Source organism: Diadema antillarum, unplaced genomic scaffold, assembly GCF_040938485.1.
Source record: "Diadema antillarum isolate AM-2024a unplaced genomic scaffold, OU_Dant_1.0 seq00002315_RagTag, whole genome shotgun sequence".
NCBI lineage: Eukaryota > Metazoa > Echinodermata > Echinoidea > Diadematoida > Diadematidae > Diadema > Diadema antillarum.
In genome coordinates this window covers 13,072-34,969 of record NW_027272937.1, presented here as the reverse complement: position 1 = coordinate 34,969, position 21,898 = coordinate 13,072, and the positions used below count along the sequence as shown (strand labels likewise).

At 41.1% G+C, this 21,898-nt stretch overlaps 1 protein-coding gene across 1 annotated transcript in view; it reads right to left on the bottom strand.

Moving 5' to 3' along the window:
• The window catches only part of LOC139714557 (uncharacterized), a 76,843-nt gene extending 62,818 nt beyond the window's left edge, over positions 1 to 14,025 (bottom strand). Inside the window, exon 1 of the mRNA XM_071626250.1 lies at positions 13,986 to 14,025. The gene's annotated coding sequence lies outside the window, so the exon portion shown is untranslated. The remainder of the gene's footprint in view (positions 1 to 13,985) is intronic.
• Positions 14,026 to 21,898: the final 7,873 nt, after the last annotated feature.

Sequence of the window (21,898 nt, the reverse complement as noted above, 5' to 3'; positions counted from 1 at the left end):
GTACCATGTTGAATGAAGAAACCTTGAACCATTTCCAAGATATGGAAAAAAAGTTAAATTTAAACATATTTATATTCACTTGACATTTGACCTTTAACCTTTGACCTCATACCCAAAACTCTCTCTAGAGAATCTTCATTGGATAGTACATGTATACACTAAGTTTAAAGAATATACCTTCAGGCACTGCACAGATATAGGGGAAATAGTGAAATTTTGAGCATTTGACTTTGACCTTTTGACCTTTGACCTTGAGCACGTGCACCCAAAAGTTGATAGGCACAAGTTCGCCCACTCTTAAGGCCGTGTCACACCATAACGCGGGCTTGTGGCGAGGAGGTAGTTTCCAGCACGTAGAAGATTTTCAGTGGGCGAACAAGAATGTTTGCAATTTTCATTCATGCCTTGTCATACCGTACGGGGGAACTTCTGCGGCTTGACTTGCGGGGACACAAATTTACTCCAAGGAGCTCTTCGCAGTTGGTCCGCACCTGGCAGTATCTAGCGCGTAGTTGCCCGGAGGTGCTCACGCAAGTCCAATTCAACCGCAGCCAAGTTTTGAGCATGACCAAAACTTTTTCCGGGTGAGTCGCGGGAATGCCTGTAGAGGTCCACGCAGAACGCCAGTAGGAGACCCTTAGTGGCAGTACTTCCCAGGCAATTCCCACGCAGGTACTTCGCAGTCCCGTATGCAGCCAAGATAATGAAATTCTGTGAGATTTCAGCCATTCCATTAGAGGAATTCCTTCACTAAGTTGTCAGCCCCCACGCGACTGGTACAAAGGTCACACAGTATACTCGCAAGTATAACGCGTCCAGCAAGTAAGACACATGCGCTGACTCGCACAAATCCTTTTCCGCCCTCAGGAATGTCCGGTATGCTATAAAATCCCTACACGTAACAAGCCCGAGTAGCTTGCCCGGAAAGGTGTGATAGGGCCTAAACACGGTTGTGGGTAAAAAAAATATGCGTGCGCACCTCCGGGCGATTACTTTTGAGATACATGCTAGGTACTGTCATGTGCGGATACAGTGCACTCCCGTTATAACGAAATGCTCGGGACCGGCAGTTTTCTTTCGTTAAAACGAAATTTCGTTATAACCGAACAAATACAATATATAACGAAAACAAGGAAACCACGTATATATATCATATTCTGTTTGCTGAATACTCATCATACACTGGAAAGCTATGTGAAATGTGATGGGATAACTGCATTACAATAATAAACGCAAGTTCCCCTCAGAAACTGTGCGTGACACAAGGAGCGAACACACAGTGGTGAGAAGCGTTCACCCATGCAGAGACGCTATCCTTGTTCCGCTACATATTTTCGAAAGCAATTCGCATTTCGTTATAACGGAGCACATTTCTTTTGTTTTTCTTTGTCTGTGGCGCTCGGAAAAGACTTCGTTGTATCGAAAATTTCGCTATAACCGTGTTCGTTATAAGCAAATTTTGTACCATAGACTTTAATGGTGATAATTTTGGGACCAGAAGATTTACTTCGTTATAACGAAATTTCGTTATAACCGTGTTCGTTGTAACGGGAGTGCACTGTATCTACGGGGACCTCCGGGTAGTCAAAATTGTTCTTTGCAAGTCGCACGCAAGGCTGGTGTGACACGGCCTTTACATGGGTCTGTATACATGCCAAGTTTCATTAGGATACATGAAACGGTTTTTTTTAGTTACCCGTCTACAAAATTGATTACAGACGGACAGACGGAAGAACGAACAACCTGAAAACATAATGCCTCTGGCGACACTTTGTGGCAGAGGCATAAAAAAAAGAAACTGTCCTGATTATTATTGATCAGGTGCGTATGCAGGGGGGGGGGGGTGGAGTGTTTCAACTACAGTATTGTAATCTACCACACACACTTCCTGTGCATGAACATGTCATATTGACATGAAAGGATCGAGAAAAATCTCGTACACCGTACCTTCCTGCTTGGACTGGTAGTGCCACCCTCTTTAATGCTAACCAACAATGTTTTAAAACAATGATCTCTGCAAAGTATCACATTAAAAGACTAGGGCGGCTGGTATGCCTCTGCCATAATGCATGGTTCATCTAGTAGTAGGTCTATATATAGTACAATGCCTTGACAATGCGTGATGACGATTTCACATAACTGGCAAAACATTGAATAGACAGGTTTGTCACAAATGTTTTGAATGTTCACTTTCCTTGAACTAGGTTTGGTACCTTGGGTGCGCTTAAGCGCTCTAAAGCGAACTGAACTATTAAAAGCGTACCGTACCGTACCATGCCAGTTTTGGAAAGTTTGAGCGCTCTGTTGAAAAAGCGTACCTAATGAGCTATTTTTAAAGAGGGTCAAGCATTTTGTAGCAAAAGGGTCATCACCTGGGGCGCTTGAAGTACTTACAGTAGCTCTGTCCTGAACAAAGAGAATAATGCATTGCATTGTGAGGTTTGGCATGATACAGGCATGCTTTACAGCGAACTTGTGGTACGCTTTTGGTACGCTTTTGGAGCACATCGGGAAGTGATCCACTTTTGGTTCGGTACAGTATTGTACGGTACACTTTGGGAGCGTTCAAGCGCTCCTCTGGCGCGGTTACGGTACAGTACGGTTCGCTTTAGGAGAGGGCTCGAACGCACCCTTAGTCTCAGAGTGCAGGCACATGTGTTTGGGGATTTGAAGATTTTTACTAAACTTTTGACCCTTATACTAGTATATGTTCATGAATTTTTTTCAAGGTATAAAGAAAAAACGTAATTTCAGTATTAGATAGAAACATTTTTGCATTTACGCCTGGCCTCTGACCCTTGACCTTTGACCCTAAGTTTCCCAAGAAAATCACTTTCAGGTAGAGCATGCATAAATATGTACCAAGTTTCATGATACCTACAGTCACTTTCAAGAATTGGAGGAAAAAAGAAATATAGCACTTTCAACTGAGGCTTGACCTTTGGGTAGGATATTTCCCAGAGAATCTCCATTTTGCATGAATATGAGGGAAACAATAAAATTCTGAGTTGACCTTGACCTTTGACCCTGACCTTTGACCCTGACCTTTAACCATGACCCCCTAAATCTGCTAGATAATCCCTGCCAGTCAGCACATGCATATGTGGGTCATTCTTCACTAAGTGTATATTTCTGTGTCCCTCTAGTTTAAACGTAATATGTACTGTACAAAAATAAAAGGTAATTTCATTACTTTTCTTCTCTCTTTACGATGACTTACATTCATGTAGTTATAATATACAAACTAGAAATAGCGACTGATGCCTCCACTATAATGCATGATTCTCCCAATAGGTGTATACTGTATAGTACAATGTATTCACAACATGTGATGACAGTTTCAAATAACTGACAAAATATTGAAATGACAGGTTTGTCAGAAATATCTTGAATGTTCACTTTCCTTGAACTGGGTTTGCAATAATTGTCTAAGAGTGCAGGTACACATATGGGGAATTGAGGATTTTTACTTGACTCCTGACCGTTTATAGGTTTATACGCATTTAGTAATTCTCAAGGCATGAAGAAAGAGTGTAGTTACAGTACAAAATAGATTTTTTTTGGCATTTAAACCCAGCCTTTGACCCTTAACCTTTGACCTTTGACCTTCTGGCTGGAAATTTCCTAGAGAATCTCCATTAGGTAATACATGTATATTAAGTCTTAAAACTAATAATGTAAGCAATGCATGCTAGTATATGAGGGAAATAGTAAAATTTTGAGGAGTTGACCTTGACCTTTGACCACCTGACTATTGACTGATGACCCCTAAATTCCTTAGATCATCCCTGCCAGTCAGTACATGCGTAAGTACCAAGTTTCAAGAAAATACATTGAACCATTTGCGAGAAAAGTGAAATTGTAACATTTTCACCTAACCTTTGACCTTATGACATGAAACTCTCTCCGGAGAGTCTTTAAGCAGTAATACGTGTCTACACTAAGTTTCAAGAAAATACCTTTAGGCATAGATATGGGGGAAATAGCATCATTTTTAGCATTTGACCTTGACCTTTTGACCTTTGACCTCCTGTCAATGTCACTAAAATCTACTCAACTAATTGCCCCATCATACATCATCCTTGGACCAAGTTTGGTAAAAGCTGCTTCATCCAGTTTGGAGTTATCACGTAAACAGATAAACTTTAGGATTTGACCTTGACCTTCGACCTTTGACCTCTGTCCGACTTCTCTAAGAAACTAATCAAGTAATTGTCCCATCATATATCATCCTCGGACAAAGTTTGGTGAAATTTGCTCGATCCAGTCTTGAGTTATCGCGTAAACAAATACAATTTCATGATTTGACCTTGACCTTTGGCCTTTGGTCGACTTCACCCAAAATCTAATCAAGTAAATGCCTCATCATACTTTATACTTGGACCAAGTTTGGTAAAATTCCAGTCAATATTACTCAAGTTATCGCGTAAACGAATGCGGACGTACGTACGTACGCACAGACAGACGGACAACCAGAAAACATAATGCCGCCGGCACCACTTCGTGGCGGAGGCATAAAAAGTGGATGAATTGTTCATCCTGACCTATTATCTTAATTTTCCCGCATCCGTACCACTGAAAAACCCCATGTCCCGCGGACACTACAAATAGATATCCTAATGTAGCATTTCAACATAGAAGCATGTTGAAGTGTTTTTGAATGCATTTTGAATTAATTTCAGAGCGAAACAGCATTATACCAATATCAAACGACTTAGGAAAAAAAAGGAAATCAATAATTCAAAATCGTGTGTCCTGCAAATTTTGCGTCACCTCCGTCACGAACATTTAGGGTGCCATTAATGAAAAATGTCAGGTACCCTACGTATCAATTTCAGTGCTACATGACAGTTACATGTTGAAGTTGAAAAACTCACCGGGTTTTCTCCCTATTTTAATCCAGAAAGTTAAAATTTTCTTGAAATTTGTGACAAAAGCCAGGTCGTACCTTTATTCAGCGTCATCTCCGAACGCTTAAAATTTACATATCAAATGAAATCAATTAATAATTTTGGTGGCTTAATAGGAGAGAAGATCATACCCTCTACCAGCACACACAGTTCTCACAGCAGGTGAATGGATTAGAAAGGTGATATGAGGCCATTAACTGTTGGACCCGTCATCTCCGTCACGAAAGTGACAGAGATGAGGTTGATGGAATTTTTTCTGTATTACAAAATTACAATGAAGTGATATTATAAATGCATGGTGTTAATCATATTGGAATTCTTTTGACCACTACTATTCATTTTTTGTTCAGTTGCATTCAATATATCTAGTAACCTTAAATTTGTTTATGCTATATTAGATTGCAAAACGTCCTCTCCGTCATGTCATATTTTGCATATCAGAGTAAATGTCCCAGTTCGCAGCCAGGCGCCGTTTCACTAACATACTGCTAATCTACAAAAATCAACCGATAACATACCGGTAGGCAAAATCTCCAACCAAAGTGAAATATTCTCACCTAAATGACGACATCTCGCATCCAAAATTCATTTTTGGTACTTTTAACATCACAGTCAAGGAACAAGGGGTCTAAGAGACTGGATTTTTTGTTATTTTCCAGATGTTCATGGATTTTGAATACATGTCCTCACATAGAAATACAACTTTCGCAAGTCGATGTGGGCCGTCATTTTTTTTCCGAAAATGGATGTTACGATCGAAATTATACAAAAACATGAAAAAGACAACAGTAACACCGCCACAACTGCAATCCCTGTTCGTAGTCAGTGCACGCGCGCCAGCCCTTTTCATGTGCTTTCGCAATGGGACTTGGCGCGTATGCAACGGTCGCGAGCCAAATGAAAGGCGTTCAACAGAAGATCACAAAGCACGCGCATATCGCATAGGAATTGTACATCAGGCCGCGAACCGGACTACCACGGTCGTGAACCAGCGGACGCTGTACTGGATCGCAGCCGTGGTCTGTTTTTTACTATCACGATGGACACTGGTCTTGTGATGGAGACAAAAATGTAAATTGGTAAGTGGTCAACCTCTATGATATAACCTGGGTTAAAGCAATTTTCAAGTTTGCATTTCAGAGTGGAAAAACCCTTTATATGCGGCCGCAAACAGGGACACTTACTCTATCCATTACTGCAGCGCTAAAAATTGAAAGTCAGTTTTAATGAAGAAACACCCCATAAAAGCTGCACCCGTATCAAATGAAGTCAACATTCAATCTGATTTTCCCACTTTAAGAAAGATTTTCCATTTCTGAGACAGACATACTTTGTATGCCTCCGCCAACGAAGTGGCCGGAGGCATTATGTTTTCGGGTCGTCCGTCCGTCCCGTTTTGTTTTTGTCGATATCTCAAGAACCGTGTGGTGGTTTTGCATCAAACTTGGTATGAGGGTATATCCTGGGGGGATAATACTTTGTTTGAATTTTAGGGTCACAGGGTCAAAGGTCAAAGGTCACAGGTTATTTTGTGAAAAAAAGGTTGAAAATTCATGTTTTTCTCCATATCTCGCAAATGGTTCATGGTATCTTCATGGAACTTAGTATATATGCTTGTTCCAATGGGCAGGGATTATCTAGGGAAGTTGGGGGGTCATGATTCAAAGGTCAGGGGTCAAAGGTCAAGGTCAACTCCTCAAACTATCACTACTTTCCTTATATTTATGCAATGCCTGAAGGTTTTTTTTTTTTAAAACTTGATGTATGCATGTATTACCCAATATATATTCTGTGGGAAGTTTCTTGCCAAAAGGTCAAAGGTCAAGTGAAAGTGCTGAATTGCACTTTTTCCTCCATATCTCAAAAGTAACTCAAGGTATCATCATGAAACTTACATATTTATGCATGTTCAACCTAACAGTGATTGTCTTTGGAAATGTGAGGTCAAAGGTCATACTTTTTCTCAATACCTTGAAAATTACTCAATGCATAAACTTATAAAAGGGTCAAAAGTCAAGTAAAAGTCATCAGTTCCCCAAATACCTTCACTCTGACATTTTAATCATTCATCCAACTGAACCTAGTTCTAGGAAAGTGAACATTCAGCACATTTGTGGCAAGCCTGTCATTTTATTTTGCCAATTGTGTGAAACTGTCATCACACATTGTTAAGACATTGTACTATAGACCTATTAGGAGAACCATGCATTATGGCGGAGGCATATCAGTCGCCGCAGCGATATATCTAGTCCTTTCAATAATTTGTAAGGCCAAAAATATACACTTCGCGAAGAATGACCCCACGTACCAAGTTCTATGAAGATACCTTGGACCAAATTGCAATATATGGAGAAAAAAGTGATATTTTTACATTTCCACCTGACCTTTGACCTCATGAACTGAAACTCTCTCTGGAGAATCTTTATCTGGTAGTTCATGTACAATTATAAAGCGTCTAGATCAACACTAAGTTTCAAGAAATTACCTTCAGGCATTGCAAGTAGTAGGAGAGTACATTGTATCACCAGGTGCTTTTTATTCGTGGCTTTGAATTCCGTACTCAGAGGATGAAATTTCGGCTAAAAATAACACCACTTATTCACAGACTCCTGGAAATTACAAATTCAGCCAACTCATGTCAATTGTTTGCTCCAGTTTTTAGAAAATATGCTTCAAACATACAGCTCTAAAAAAAGTTGTCTTTTCGCGCGGTGCAAAATCGCATTGTAATTCCGGACACGCTGTTCGTAAATGGAATAATCGACCTCATTTCGAATCTTGTCCTTGCACCAGAATCGCAATTCATACACAATTCACTGTACACATTCCTATCGAGCGGACGACAAAGAAAAAATTGGCAAATGACGCTCAAATTTCGTATTTTACGGTAAAATGTCTGACATGAACATTTCGAACAGTTCACGCGATAAAATCATGTGAAAAATCGACATCTTCTTCTAAACTAGCGTTTTTCACATTTTTGTGTCGCATTTTTCGGCCCATACAACGCTCTGTGACGCTGGTCTACGAAGCCCTACGCGTATTGAATGTCATCAGTACGCAGAAATGTGCGTGTCTGGAATTACCATGCTGTCCGGTAATACCATACCAGCAGAGACTCCAACCCCAAGCACCTTCTGATCTGGAGATTCTCCCGCCTGAAACCCTTAGCAAACGGGAGACTCCAACTTGATGTGTGCAAAGCGCGAAATTCCCAGGGTTCTAGATGCTCTCTGGTGCTATCTAAGGCTTACTTTTTCAACATACGATAGAAATAAGTAAGAAATCCTTTCCAACGGGAGACAAAGAGCCAGGGCGGGAGAAATTAAATCTCAAACGGGAGAACGGGAGATTTTGCAAATATGGGTTTTCGGCGGGAGATCTCCCGTCGAAAACGGGAGAGTTGGAGTCTCTGATACCAGTAATGGGGGAAATAGTGAAATTTTGAGCATTTGACCTCGACCTTTGCCCTCTATTTGATTTAACTAAAAGTAATTGTCCTATCATAAGTCATCCTTGGACAAAGTTTGATGAAGTTTGCTTAATCCAGTCTCGACTCATCGTGTAAACGGATACAATTTCATCATTTGACCTTGACCTCTGGCAGATTTCATCTGAAATGCAATCAAGTAATTGCCCTATCATACTTGATGCTTGGAAAGTTTGGTAAAATTCCACTCAATATTACTCAAATTATTGTGTAAACAATTGGAGACGGACGAACGGACAAACCAGTCCGAACTCAAGAAGCGTCCTGGAACTGCGAAGGTTTGCATACCGTACTGTACTAGAGTCGGGGCACCAGTTTGCTGCAGGGGTCCAGTTTGCGGCAGCCCTAGGAATATCTAACCATATCTTCAAAGGTAGAAGGGTATTTTTTTTTCTAAATTGTTTTATTTGAAGAGCAACTGAAGAGCTTTCTTTTGATACTAGAATCATGAAATAGCTCGGATGATGGCCTTCATAATTCTAATTTAAACCGTCTGTGTCACGCTGTTTTTAAACAAGGCAATCGCCAAATTGTCTCGCCCCTTCGCGTACAAGGAATTAATTTGTTATAACTCCCAGAAGTTAATTGACCTGCTAATGACCTTTGACCTCGTGGTGACCTTCAACACCCTAAGGGACATTTACCATCCAAGTTTGGTCACAAACGGACAAAGGGATCAAAAGTAATGAGCCATAATCGAAACGCGCCATAAAAACTTAACATTGGGCCATAAAAATTTGTTGACCCCTTTCTGTGACCTTTGACCTTGTGATGACCTTTAACTTCCCAAGGGACATCTACCGTCCAAGTTTGGTCACAAACGGACATAGGGATCAAAAGTTATGAGCCACAATCAAAACGCGCCCTACAAACATAACATTGGGCCCTAAAGTTTGTAGACCCCTGTCTGTGACCTTTGACCTTGTGACGACCTTCACCTCCCCAAGGGACATCTTCAATCCAAGTTTGGTCACAAACGGACAAAGGGATCAAAAGTTATGAGCCATAAACGAAATGCGCCCTAAAAACTTAACATTGGGCCCTAAAAGTTCGTTGACCCCCGTCTGTAACTTTTGACCTTGTGGTTACCTTCAACTTCCCAAGAGACATCTACCATCACCAAACTTTGATTGCCATTGTAGCAACGTGTGCTAAGTTACGTGATAAGAGAGTCTTGCAAGTAAACTTTAACGTATGACCTCAAATGACCTTTGACCTTATCATGTGACCTCTTACGGCACCATAACATGAAGGTACCCCCAGTGCATCCATCACCCAAGTTTGATTGCCATAGTAGCAACATGTGTCGAGTTACGTGTGATAAGAGAGTCTTGCAAGTAAACTTTAACGTAACATGACCTCAAATGATCTTTGACCTTATCATGTGACCTCTTACGGCACCATAACATGAAGGTACCCCCAGTGCATCCATCACCAAGTTTGATTGCCATTGTAGCAACATGTGTCGAGTTACGTGTGATAAGAGTCTTGCAAGTAAACTTTAACGTATGACCTCAAATGACCTTTGACCTTATCATGTGACCTCTTACGGCACCATAACATGAAGGTACCCCCAGTGCATCCATCACCCAAGTTTGATTGCCATTGTAGCAACATGTGTCGAGTTACGTGTGATAAGAGTCTTGCAAGTAAACTTTAACGTATGATCTCAAATGACCTTCGACCTTATCATGTGACCTCTTACGGCACCATAACATGAAGGTACCCCCAGTGCATCCATTACCCAAGTTTGATTGCCATTGTAGCAACATGTACGTGTCGAGTTACGTGTGATAAGAGAGTCTTGCAAGTAAACTTTAACGTATGACCTCAAATGACCTTCGACCTTATCCTGTGACCTCCAACGGCACCATAACATGAAGGTACCCCCAGTGCATCTATGACCCAAGTTAGGTTGTAATCCAAGCAACTTATGTGAAGTTATTTGTCAAAAGAGAGTCTTGCAGGTAAACTTTAAAGTGAAAACTAAGTTTCGGTAAGTGCTTGAGAACCCGTCTAGTACCATTTCATTTTTGCTTGCAATATATCGAAAGAGTCCACGAAGAAACTTACCTGGCTGATGCGGTTTGCCGGAATGATTAGTCGGTTAGGAGTATTTTGAGAAAAATAATAATAGTAGGAAAACCGACTTTTATTCCAGAAGGCTCCAGACTAACTCGGTCTCGGGAAAAATTCGACCCTACTTCAGACAACTCACACTCAGTAAGTGATCGTCACATTCTACTGGCCACAACTGCATAATACCAAATGAGGCCTAACTGAATGGACAGGAAAGTGCGTGCTAACGTAATCCTGTACAAGACAAAACAAAAATGACAGCGCGCGGTCCCCAGTTGCTGAGACACGCGGTCTTTGGAGTTTTTGTTGTTGTTTATCAAGCTTGATAGGCGCACACTAATTTTGCATGCGCGCAAAAGAAGTTTTTGATACGCGCGTTGTAACAACTCGGACCATTACTGCGAGTAGCCAGAACACAAAGCGCTAGTTTATACAGGCCGCTCCCATAGGACAACACTGTACAATCAGAGGGACAACCATTACAACTCATCCCGCCGTCAAAGCGAAGCCGAGTTATCCCCGAGTCCGAGTTTAGCCTGACCCCGTTCGGGTAAGTTCTGAGACTGAACCTTTTTTGCTTAATATTTCGCATTTTCGTCGTTACCCATCGAATATCTTGTAATAACATCGTTATCCTGCACATTTCCTAAGCATACGTTCACATTTGGGAGCGAAATTTGACAACTTTTGCAGGCGTACCAGAACTTTGTTTGGGCTTTAACATAGAAAAGAGTCTTGCACATACTCTTTAATATATGACCTCAAATGACCTTTGACATCATCACATGACCTCTGACAACACCATAACATGAAGATACCCCTAGTGCTTCTATCACCCAAGTGTGGCTGCCATTGCTGTAACAGTTGCCAAGTTATGCATTATGAGAGTCTTGCAGGTAAACTTTAACATTTGTGACGGACGACGGACGGACGACGGACGGACGACGGACGGACGCCATTTGGATCCCTTAGTCTCGCCTTCACCTCCGGTGGGTGAGACAAAAAGTATGACTTTCTTAACAAAACGTTAAGATTTTGTTCTGTTGCCAGGCAACCACCATCATCCCTTGTATTTGTATCTTTAAAATACAAAATCTTACTATGAAAAGAGGCCAGGCATGGCAGGATTCCTCGTGTAACTGTGTTAAATATTCTAAAATTAATTTCCTGTGTCAGTTTTGAAGATTGCAACAGTGACCAAAATGTCGGGGATGGGTCCAGTTTGCGGCACCCCTAGCTACTAAGTATAGGATTTACACACATAGCGTTTAATATTTTACATGTCAAAATGGGTGGAAATTAATGCGATCTTGAAAAACTATGAAATCGTGAAGGATCGAGATAATGAATCCAAATAAAGTGTTCTAACAAGGAAAAGTAGAAATTACGCGGTGCATAATATATGTCCCCGCCGGAAGTAGCATTTTGTAGCAAAATGTACAATATAGGTAAAAAATCAAGGTCAAAGGTCAAAGGTCAAAGACATCAAAGGTCATAATTCTGTGTAGAAGTTTTGAAGCCCTCAACTAGTGCCATCACATAAAGCAAACGGAATCGAAATCGGGTTAGAAATGGCGAAGGATCATAGTAGCATTTTAATCGTAGCAAAATGTACAATACAGGTCAAGAATCAAGGTCAAAGAAGTCAAAGGTCAAAATTCTGTGTAGAAGTTTTGAAGCCCTCACCTAGTGCCATCCATCACATAAAGCAAACAGAATCGAAATCGGGTTAGAAATGGCGGAGTAGCATTTTGTAACAAAATGTACAATATAGGTCAAAGGTCAAGGTGAAAGGTCACAACTGAAAGTCTATGTAGAAGTTTGAAAGCTCCCATGTACTAGTGCTATCATATACACTGTAAAGCAAACAGAATCAAAATTGGCTCATAAATGACAGAGAAGTAGCAAATTGAACATTCTCATCACACACGGACGCACGCACACACACACACACACACACACACGTACGGAGCCCGTTTCATAGTCCCCTGCTCGAACTCGTTTGGCGGGGACAACAAGCTGAAAACTAGTTGGACCATCAAAAAATATTTGGTTTTGCAAAATTTTAATGTTTGAAGAAATCAGGGGACATTTTTGTGTGGGGTGCTGCAAACCGGGTCCTCTTTCTTGGTGGTTGCAAATTTTCTGCATAAAATTGATTATTTTATGACTAGGGTAACTGTCCACCATATGTCCATACAAAATTATTGTGATGCACTTCATGCAGTGTCAAGAGGCCTTGGCTTTGGTACCTCTTCCAATAGAAAAAAATAATAATTTCTGTTGCCCGTTTTACCAGAATACTACTAATGTAAATAGCCTTGAAAAGGCCTTAACCTGCCGCAAACTGGGTCCGCTACTCTAGTAACGGTTCGGTGTAAAAATGGCAGAGGTAAAAATGGCAGAGGTAAAAATGGCAGAGGTAAAAATGGCAGGGGAAAAATGGCAGAGGTAAAAATGGCAGGGGTAAAAATGGCAGAAGTAAAGATGGCAGGGGTAAAAATGGCAGGGGTTAAAATGGCAGAGGTAAAAATGGCAGAGGTAAAAATGGCAGAGGAAAAAATGGCAGAGGTAAAAATGGCAGAGGTAAAAATGGCAGAGGTAAAAATGGCAGGGGAAAAAATGGCAGAAGTAAAGATGGCAGGGGTAAAAATGGCAGGGGTTAAAATGGCAGAGGTAAAAATGGCAGAGGTAAAAATGGCAGAGGAAAAAATGGCAGAGGTAAAAATGGCAGAGGAAAAAATGGCAGAGGTAAATAATTATGTGGAAGGAAGCCCCACCAACTAGCCCCGGAGACCGCGCCGCCAGGCGCGGTCCTGGCGGCTTCCCCGCAGTTTCGCTTATGTTATAGTTCAAGTATTCTGTGCGCTTGTGCAAGTGATTGTGAATTCTGTGAACATCGGTGAGCTGCTTATAAGACATCATTTTGTGCATCACAAGCAATGAAATGCATCAAACAGTCGCCGATGATAGTCATTTAGGTTTCATCGACCCATGTAAGTATTCCTAGTAGTTTCTGTTGAAAAATTAAGGAAATATAGCACCGCAAAGGCACCCGTTTGTTCAACATGAAGATCTTTTATGGGAGCACGGCGCAGCCGCCACACTGCGTGTGGCGGCTGTCGCAGTTACCCCAACGTGCTTTTTATACTACCGATATCGATAAACGCCACACGGTGGGGCTGAATTCACGAGTATACTATAAATAGGCGAGCCGCCGTAGTAACCCGATTAGTAGGTACGGACACGCAGTGGGCCTATTTCACGAGTATGCCCGAATCGCTATCTTTTGGACTATGCGAGTCAAAGTCCACTTATCTTATGACTTGACACAGTGGAGTGGCACAAGGAAATAGAAGTGTGGTACCCGCACACTCACACGGCCAGGCTATGACTACCCTAAGGTAGTAGAATAGTTCTGCTGCTAGTTGCTGGGATTCCCCGCCCCGTTTCCAGATCGTAGTTCCCCCCCCCCCCCCCACCCCCGACAGGGTTGCAATACATACATGTACGGCAATGTGGAACTGGCGTAGCTTGGCGTTGGCGTAGCTTGGCGTCGACGAGCGGAACGATTAGTACTAGTATTAGTAGTAAGTAGTTCCAACCACGAATAATGTCTGCAGATGGCGCTCGGCTCATTGATGTCATGACAACGGTCAATGAAAAGCGCACGATGTTCAATTCGACTTTCACAGCAACAGCACTATACAGGTGCAAAGTCCGCCGCGTCGACGACTGTCTGTCGTCGCCTGTGGTACCGTCTGATCAGGGAGGTGGAAGCTACGTACGTTTGCGTTGTGATGAACCGTACCGGATACTGTACCGTATACCGTCAGCAACGACCGTGCACACCGAAACTACTTTTGTATGGTAGTCTGGTTTCCAGACCCTTTTGCCAACTGTATACATACTCCATTTTACAAAATGCGCCCTCCGCGGCACCGAAGGCAAATGCCATCCAGCTTAACCATTGGTCTCTATAGAGATCAATGATAGGTCTGAGCCTGCTACTTTTTTATTGTTTTAATCTTCTTGGAATAAAATTAGTACGAGCAGTAGGTCTGGAAACCAGACTATAACTCTTTCAATCCACAGATGAAAACCACCAGGCGCCATAGCGCCGACTGAGCTTCTTTCGTAACGTACTGCGGGAATTCCCCCCCCCCCCCCCAACTTCAATTCAATTCTGTTCATTTCCCAAAACATTCACATACAGTGTGTATAAAGTATAACTATAAACACGGTAATCCAACTTTAGAGGAATACTGTATTTCGTAATTGTCAGCTACATTGTATATCCCATGACAGCTAACATTTGGACGTTTTCTGAACGTTCTTGAAACGTTCCAAGTTCGTTGTTTGGGAATTTTGTCAAAACGTTTCCAGAACGTCTTTTTGTGAAAAGTTTTCGACGTATTTAAAACGTTTCAAATGGACGTTATAAAACCGTTTTTAAACGTTTAAAAAACCAACAAAAAAACCTTTCAGAATTTTTAAGGACCTGCAGAAAACCTTTTGAATGTTAAAGACCCCGTTTACAGTGCGGGGCTGGGCCGAGCCGCGGTCGAGCCCTACCTCAATTGCGAGGCCGAGCCCCGCAATTTTGTCAGTTTACACTGCCGGGCTCGGCCGCGCTTTTGATAACCTTTCAATATTTTGGCGTAGTGCAGTGGCGCTCTACTTGTAAACAAACGCAATTTTGTCTGGTTTTCAGACCCTTTGCCAACTGAATTCCGTGGCGACGAAATTGCCGTTCGGGCAAAAGCCTTTGCCGAAGGAAAAAATCCTTTGCAGGACAAAACCACCTAAAACTATGCTAGTTTTCGACGTTTAGGGGGTTAATATCCTGAATAGCGAAATAGTACAGGGAGAGGGTTTGGAAGCCAGACTAAAATTGGCCTCGCATTTGGCCCAGTTTACGTTTAGACCAGGCGTCCACTAGGGCGCGGACAAGACGCGGACAAGCCCCGGAATGCAAATTTGGTATTCCGCACTCCTTCGGGAACCTGTCCGCACGTTCCTGAACGTGTCCGCTCACTGTCCTAAACATGTCCGGGCGTTCCGCACCTTCGGGAGAGAGAAAAATTTCCGCGTCCAAATTTTGATCGAGACCAAAATTTGGACGCGGAAATGAACTTCCTGACACCTTCGGCGACTTGTCTTGACGATGTCCTAAGGATGTCCGCTTGTCCGGAACCCTTCCGCTCCTTCCGCACACGCTCCGGAAAGAATCCCGCGGTGTGGGGAAGCTTCCCGAATGAAAGCGGAAGACACCAGGAATGCTTTAGGACAGCGCGGAGCCGATGCGGATCTATATATGCAAGTGTCCGGAACCGATGCGGAAATTTTGTGATCCAGACACGAAAATGTCGACACTTTCCGCGAGCGTCATGCCAATGAAACGCAAAATGAGCAAGAAGGGAGGCGAGGCCCCCATGCAAATATTCCCATCACAAGCACACTTTTCGTCTAGTGATGAAGAACAGGTAAATCTAAGGAATTTCCGTCCCAGAAGGCAAAGAAGAAGGTTAGAGATTGTGCCAAAGGCAACCAGAAAGAAGTGAAATCAGCCCCTAACTTCCTAGTAAGTTTGTTTTGATTTGATCTTTTCAGAAATCATTTTTCATCTGAGTGACTTTCCTGGTTCCTATTACTTACTATAGTATATTTTCCTTTATGTTGTTTTCGTATTTTATTTGCAAACAAACTATAGGTTGTCCCATGTGACAGCCCAGCTGAAAAATCACAAAAGTAAGTGGAAGTACACTCAGAAAATAAAGCATAGAATTTTTGGCTAAATGTTAATGTATTGTATAAACATGAACAAGTTGTTATTCATACGTAAATGCTTTCTAATGATACAACATATTAGAACAAAAGACAAATTCATCACACTAAAAAGCATGAATTCAATTGCAAAGATATACCTGTGGTCTCATTACAATGTAATATCTTTGAAGCCCAAAATAACTATGAAAGCTAAAGATGATGGAGGAAAATGAAGATATTTTCTGTCACTTCAAAATTCAAGTGAAATGAGAGAAAAAGCAATAGATCATGAACTCGAAAAAGTGTTAAATTTCTGTCTTTCTTTTTTGTTTTTGTTTTTTTTTTGCTGAGTGTATAGATTTAAGTACACATTAAGCATCACAAATAATTTCAGAAATTTTCTTTACCTGAATGATTTTCGTAGTTGTTATTACCTAATAATTTTTCTTCTCTTTTTGTTTTAGTTGCAAATAAACTCGATTGTCCAATTTGACAGCCCAGCTGAACCCCCCCCCCAAAAAAAAGTAAATTAAAGTAGGTTAAAAATATTTCCCCATTTTTACACTTCATTGACAATAGGCTAGTAAGCTCTAAGCATGAAAAAGAAAATTCTCGGACTTGAAAATGTTCAAAAGTGATCAAAATAAGAGAGGGTTAGAGATGCACAAGGGTAAAAATGAGAGAAAGAAAAACAAATTTAATGAATAGAATCATTTTGGCATGCTCTACAGAAGTATCAGACAAAACATGTATATACTTCACGATGGATAAAGCACAGGTCTAAGAAAAGGGAATAAAGAATATATATGTATATATATATATATATATATATATATATAAGTAACAAAACTGCAACAAAGTTCATGCTGTATTCACCAACGGTTTATTTCTTGTGAAGAAATAAACCGTTAGTGAATACAGCATGAACTTTACAAAGTTCATGCTAATTTCACCAACGGTTTACTTCTTGTGAAGAAATAAATCGTTGGTGAATACAGCATGAACTTTGTTGCAGTTTTGTTACTTATCTTTTTATCTTGCCCACACGTGGACTACCTTATCAACATGATTATATATAAATAAATATATGTATATACATTTACATTTTTATGTATATTGTGTATATATATATATATATATATATGGTTCAAAAAGTTTGCGAATATCATCCATTTGACTGTAGGCAGAGAAAAGATGAGACAAATTAAAAAAAGAAATGAGTCGTCACCCGACATGCAGACAATCCTATTCTTCGACTTTTGGTGGTCACATTTATCAAATGATATTGACCGATCATATTAATATAATATCAGCAGCTACTGCGGAAGCACAACAAGGAGCATCAATGACGGCTAGCAGTCAAATGAGGAAAAGTCAAAGTCAGCGCCAAATTTATACCTTTCCATTTTCCTGGTATTGTCCGCAGTTTGTCCGCATGCCTAACTTGTGTTGTCCGGAAGGCATCCTGATTGTCCGCGTTCATTCCTGGTGTAATCCTATAATGTTTCCGCGCTGCCCGGCTACGATTAGCATATTCCGAGGTATTTCGCGCTCTTCCGGAGTGATTCCTAGGAATGTCCGCAGTCAGTCCGCGGACAGTCCTAGGAATGTCCCAAGACAAGCCGATTCACAAAGTTATTCCGCGTCTGTCGCGGACAGGATGCCGAAATAATAAAATTTGCTTCCGCAACCCTTCCTGGGCTTGTCCGCGCCCAAGTGGACGTCCGCCCTTACACTGAGAAAAGGCCGGGCTCGGCCGCGGCTCGGCCGCGGCCGAGACCACCTCCAGAGCGTGGCCAAATGCGCGGCCAATTTTGGCCTCGCATTTGGCCTTTTGCGCGTTTACACCGAAATGAAGGTGGGCTCGGCCGCGGCCGAGCCGCGGCCGAGCCTCGCACTGTAGACGGGGTCATAGACGCCAATCAAAAATATTCAAAACGTTCTGTGGACGTTCTGCGGACGTCAAGAAAACCGTCAGAACGTTTATAAAACGTTTTAAGAACGTCTTTAAAAAAAAATCAATACCCTTTCCAGAACGTTTAGAGAACCTTTCATATCCGTTTAGAACGTCCAGAAAACCTTTAAAGAACGGCTGTTTATATTTTATTGGGCATTAAAAAAACACATAGTTATGAGGTTATACAAGCAAAATCTAGGATTAATATATCCTAATCCTTATCCTATATAATCATTGATATCCTAACCTGTTCCTAGTGTCCTATACCACGTATAATACCTAGGCAGCGCTAGGCTACTACATCCTATTCCCAGTTGATGTATCACATTCTTTTATATACCGGCAAAGATGATGTAATGCATGAAGACATGGATACTAAAAATAACTTGAACCACACATACCTTAATTAGGCCTCTTAACATAATTATATGAAAATACCGCTTCATAACACAATTTGAAATGAACAATAACGTATACAGGTACAATTTTTAACACAGAAAGTTTGAAGCCAGCATAAATACTTTAGAATTCAATGTCTTTTATTTACAAGTATTTCCACTAGTTTTCAAATTTTAAATTTTCTTCTTCTTATTATTATCATAATCATCATTTATTCGGCTTTCACTCACAAATATCATATTACACTTTTCGAAATCAGAAAATAATATGCATGAATATTCATGATGAAGAAACCAATGACGAAGACGTAGCGGACCAAATAAAAAGTTTTTCAAACGTTCATTAACAGACGAAGTCGACGTAGCAGACCTGATAAAAACAATTTGTGGACGTTTATAGATATATGACGAAGACGTAGCAGACATATAAAAAACGTTTTGTAACTTCCATTTTTTAGACGTGTTCAAGAAAAAAAACTGTGCTTTGCGGTAAATTCTAAGTTCCATCTTTGACGTTATATGTACGTTTTAAAAACGTCTATTTTATACGAAGACGTTCGGAACCTCAAAATGTTTAGGAAACGTTCTGAAAACATATATTTGCTGGGATGGAGAGCGCAATGTTGTGAGGAAAGAAGTAAGCCTGCTCTTATACTAATTAGGCCCTAGGTTGACAATTGCATGACTGAGCGCATGAACTTTTAAGACAAAGACAAGTTGCACTTCTTCAAATTGAGTGTCACATGAAGGAACAATGAATGTCTCACTGAGACGCTGTCCATCATAGAGTGGGCAAATAAATAAGGCCAGCTTGCACGACTGCAGGTTTGAGTGTCAGAATATCTGTCTCCCTAAGTGTTGAAGTTCTACATTTTATGGTCCATAACCTTTAACATGGCCACCTGTCGATAACTTATCACTCTCACAAAAGCCATAACCCACACAGTACATTTTGTCTATTCATATTCAACACTTTCTCGCAGCGACAAACCATTTCTTGAATATGAGGAGAGGAAAAATGGATAATGGGTTAGCCTTCTTTGGAGTGACCAAGTTACCGACAGAGTGGTCATGTTAAAGGTTATGAACCATAAAAATCAAATGTTCGAAGAAACCCCCAAAATACAAACCTGCAGTCTTACAGGCTGACCTGTTAATTTGACCACTTTCATTAACAAATCTCAGCCATTCAGTGATCGAGACATTCGAATTGATGATCATTGTCCCTTCACGATTACACTCAAACTTGGAAAAAATTGCATTTCCCCTTCTTTTGTTTAATTTTTTGATCCAAAATATAAAACGAATACACTTTGCCTACTTTCGCGTTTCGGTTAAAGTTATAGGCCTCGGTGCCTCCAAAAGAACTGCTCTGTATTCGTTTCGAGGCTACACCCTCAGTGAAAAGTTCTTTCAAAGTCACCCCGGAAAGTAACCTTTGCCCATAGTTTTAACCAAAAACCCACAAGACAAAGTATATGCATATGTATGGAATCCACAAGTGGTTTGTTAAGAATGCTTAGGATTCAGAGACCACGGAATTTAACTTCTTCTTCTTCTTTTTTTTTTGGGGGGGGGGGGGGGTCAAGACTCGATGGCTCAGACAGAGAAGAGTTATTAGGACGGAAGCTTCGAAAAGATTTCGTTAACATCTTCTCGATGCATACAAGTTCCTGAATAGTAAAAATACGTTTTTCATAACCTCTTCAAAATATGTAAGGGGCTCTATCCATTTCCACGATGTTGGTCAAGTGCATTAAATTACTTATTACTGAAATAATATACAAATAGATATATATACTTTGCTTTGAGAGTTTAACTATGAGCAGAGGTGACTCCAAAAGAATTATTCACTGACGGCCGCAGCCTCGAAGTGAATGGTTCTCTTGAAGGCATTGGGGCCTTTAGTTTTGAACAGAATTTTTATATTAGGCAAAGTGCAGTTTGCTTTATACAATGTGTATTTTGGATCAAAAATTGAGACGAAAAAGGGGGAAATGGAAAAAAGAAGACGTGTCATGGATGCGATGTTGTGTTATGAAGGGACCCTATCTATAATTTACACTGACCCTCTGAAGAACCGCACGCCAGTGTCAGAACTGCTTTGTGATGTTACAATAAATTGTCTTGTTCGTAAATGTTACATTTCAGAGAGTTACGGTGGAGAGCAATGTGTGCACATGTCAGAATTGCGTTATGACGTCACAATTGTTTTGTTAGAAATCTAAAGCATACATTTCACATATATAGAGACGGTACGAAGTAATGCGCAATGTCAAAATTACTTCGTAGAGTCAAATTTGTTTCGGTGACGACACAAAGTCTTGTGACTTCATTTTGCAAATAGTGTACTATTTGCAAAATGTCGTCATAGAAATGACGTCATTTTGCAAACAGTAGGGCCTTCTTCACTGAGTGTCAAACAAATTGACAGTTAAAAATCCCTATTCTTGCGGTCGGCTACACGTCACTTCCGGTTGACTGGAGTGAAAACAAACAGCTTGCAAGCGCTAAGCCTGCATAATGCGCATACTGCATGCTGTGCATGTGCGACGCGTATAATTTATGTGCAACTCTACGCAGACATCATGGGGATCGACTGTTTTTCATTATTCATTTTGTCATTTGTGCCATCATTCATGAGATACATGCACCATGTCTTGCCAGCAATATTCTAATAATCTGGATCCTGTCGATCGATCGGTCTCGGTATTTTGCCAAGTTGAAGGCAGTCGGACTGGACCTGTGCCCGTATGAAATCGCGGCAGGACTCTGGATCAACGACCCGACAAAATGGCCAGATGTGCAGTAGAACCTCTTTGAGTAGGCCCTACCCCGATATCTACGCTTACTTTACCTCATAGAAACTTCAGGTAGGGCTACAGGCCTAACGTTAGTACTGTAGTAGGCTTAGGGTAAGGCCTAATTCAGGGTAGGCTTAGGGCCTAATCCTGCCGCCCGCACAGCTACAGCAGTACAGCTTGCGCTAGCGCTATGCTCGCGGGGCGCCCCGGCAGAAAACACGTACAGCGTTCACTCCAGGCTCACGCGAGTGGTTTGTTTTCACTCCAACGCTATCCATGACCCCGTGACACGCAAAATACCCGGATGTCCGACCATGAGAATATGAAGCTTTTTCAACCAATCACCATAGAGGAGCATTTTTTGATCCAAAATATAACGAGTATTATATAATGAGTATATATATATATATATATATAATGAGTATTATATTTTGGATCAAACATTTGTCTTCTATGTGATTGGTTGAAAGGGCTTCACCAAAATGCTGGCA